Source organism: Heptranchias perlo, unplaced genomic scaffold, assembly GCF_035084215.1.
Source record: "Heptranchias perlo isolate sHepPer1 unplaced genomic scaffold, sHepPer1.hap1 HAP1_SCAFFOLD_55, whole genome shotgun sequence".
Taxonomy (NCBI): domain Eukaryota; kingdom Metazoa; phylum Chordata; class Chondrichthyes; order Hexanchiformes; family Hexanchidae; genus Heptranchias; species Heptranchias perlo.
Window position 1 is genome coordinate 4781843 of NW_027139570.1, and position 2818 is coordinate 4784660.

At 44.2% G+C, this 2818-nt stretch overlaps 1 non-coding gene across 1 annotated transcript; it reads right to left on the reverse strand.

Moving 5' to 3' along the window:
- Nucleotides 1–2035: 2035 nt before the first annotated feature.
- On the reverse strand, nt 2036–2108 carry trnav-uac (transfer RNA valine (anticodon UAC)). The gene has a single exon. It is a non-coding gene; the product is annotated as a tRNA-Val (tRNA).
- Nucleotides 2109–2818: the final 710 nt, after the last annotated feature.

The window sequence follows — 2818 nt, forward strand, 5'->3', positions numbered from 1 at the left end:
ACTCATTTAGTACCTCAGCCATGCCTTCATGCGTAGATCTCCTTTTTGGTCCCTAATCGGTCTTACCCCTCCGCTTACTCACCGTTTATTTTTATATGCCTGTGGAAGACTTTAAAGACTTAATGAAGGGATCGAGTGTGATATATCCAAGTTTGCTAATGATTCAAAGCTAGATGGGAAAGTAAGCTGTGAGGAGGAAACAAAGAGTCTGCAAAGGGATATAGACAGGTTAATGTGTGCGTAAGAAGGTGACAGATGTGGGGAAATGTGAGGTTATTCACTTTGGTAGGAAGATCAGAAAAACAGAATATTTTTGAAATGGTGAGAAACTATTAAATATTGATGTCCAGAGCAACTTGGGTGTCCTGGACACCTGAACTCCAGGTTGTGCGAACCTAGTATAAGCACATAAAACGTGATGACAGAGAAAGGCTAAATAAACACTAAGACATGAAACAATCCTTGGTGCTTCCTGAGAGTCAGAAAAGTGGGATGGTTTACGACCATGATTTAAGATCAGTGGTGCTTACGTATGGAACAATTCAGCCGAATTGTATAAAGTTAGGGCATGCTCCCTTGTCAAATGTTAGGGCTCTCAGTAGGGGACAATCAGAAGTCCATTGCCACAGGCAGTCCGCAAAGATCATGTCTGATATACCTGGATTCGCAGACAGGTCAGGTTGTGTTGATTGCTTGTCATTAATGTAATCTGTAGACAGTTATATTATAATAATAATACTGTTGAATGTAATGTTGAAGGCAGCTGTAGTGCAACTCTTTTGGAAGTCAATCTATTAAACTTGCTATTTTGTAACCACTCGAGCTAAAATCAAGCGGAAGTTATTGTTGATGGATTAACAACCCATAGTTGCAACAGTAACGGGAGAAATCCGCTTACAAACATTCACTTTTTTTAGAAACATCACACCATAGTTTCTTTTTTCACACGTTCTTTTTTGCAGTTCTAATCGAAATCGAAACACCGAAAGTCTAAGTGTTTTTCAGAAGACCCCCTCCTGTTATGTATCTTGAGCAGTTTCCCACATCCTTTTCCTGTGATGTGATAATTCTGGGCGCAGGATGAATGTAATTGGATTTGCTGCAGTCCGATGACAGCAGGCGATGGAAGCGAGCGCCATGCTGCTGCTGACAGGTGAAGGATACTTCCGATGCTGCCTGACATCCGGTGGGAGTGGGCGGGGATTTGAAAGCCAACCCATTCCTCCAATCTCGGAGCTCTAAAGCGGTGTTTGATAAACATTGATAGAAACAAACACCCAATGAAACACCCAGGCCTCGTGGCGCAACGGTGGAGCGTCTGACTCCAGATAAGAAGGTTATGTGTTCAAATCACGTCAGGGTCACAGTTTTTTCACTGAGAGCCGGTTTGAACAATTCTGCAATTCAAATTTTCTTTGCGTCTTCACAATGAACAGCACCCTGCTCTGAAGTCTGCCTCTGGTTCCCCAGTGTCAGGGAGGGAAGCACCTGATGACCTCATTTATTTAATGTAAAGAACAGAAGACAAACACACATCTTAGTTCAAAAACCACCCTGCAGGTGGACACATAGTGAGATAAACACAGGGCAGAGATGCAGACAGTATCCGGAAACATCGGTAAATAGACAAGAGACATAGATTGAGCGCTTTGTTAACAGAAAATTGTCTGAACCTCCACGGTCAATGAAAGGGCTTTTGTTGGCCGGTTTCCCATTGAACCGGAGAATTCGGGAGAGCTTGGGAGATGGTTGGTTCGGTTCCCTTGTCACCCACCAGCGGAAAAGTTTTGTCGATCCCACCCGACTAACTCCTTTCAAAAGCCACTCTGTCCAAAGCCAATATATCCTTCCAGATTAAAAGGGGATAAAACTTGAATAGAGCGTCACTGTGGATCAGTTTTCTCTCATTCAAAATTATCTGTTCAATGAAGTAAAAGATACAGCTGACAAAGAATAAGGGAGCAGCCACTGTCTCCCTTTTTGGCAGGAGAAGAAAATCGATCTGTCTGTTTGTGGAGACCAAGTTCCAACATAATGTTTCCGCTCGGGATCGAACCGGGGACCTTTCGCATGTAAAACAAACGTGATAACCACTACACTACGGAAACCGATGATATGGTAGGTAACACAATGGACAGCTGAATGGTGTGCTCTCTCTGCTCGTACTTGGAATGTGTTGTTTCCATTGCAGCAAGAGACACAGACAGTGGCTGCTCCCCCTTATCTTTAAAAACTCGCATGGTAGTGGGTTTGAGCCCCACGTTGGGCGAGTACCGTTTTAAACTTTTATGCTGCTTCCACCCGCCCCCCTCGGTCTCACCGCGCACGATGGGGCCGCGCCCGGGCTGAATCTCTCCATTTTGGTTTCCACCCCTGTCGCAGCATGAAATGGTCCTTATCAAAGTCACAAATTATACCCTATGGGACTACCACCATGATAAACTATCCCTCCTCATCCTTCTCAAATACAATATCTCACCGTGCTGTTACGCTGTTAGACTAGATTCCTCTCTCTGCTCTTATTTGGAATGTGTTGCTTTTCCGTCTGACAACACTTGGTATCATTGTATTATGTTAGTCCGCTGGAGGAGATCATTCGGCCCCTCGTCCCTGTGCCGGGTAAAACACACGTATTCGTTCAAAATTCGTTCAGAGACAGATTGAGTGGTTTTTTAATCAGAACATTGCCTGAACCCCCACAGTCTACAGCTTTCCTCCTCGCTATCAACCACACGGCCTACTTTTGTGTCACCCGCAAATTTCTCAATCATGCCCCCTACGCTTAAGTCCAAATCGTTAATGTAAACCACAAAAAGCA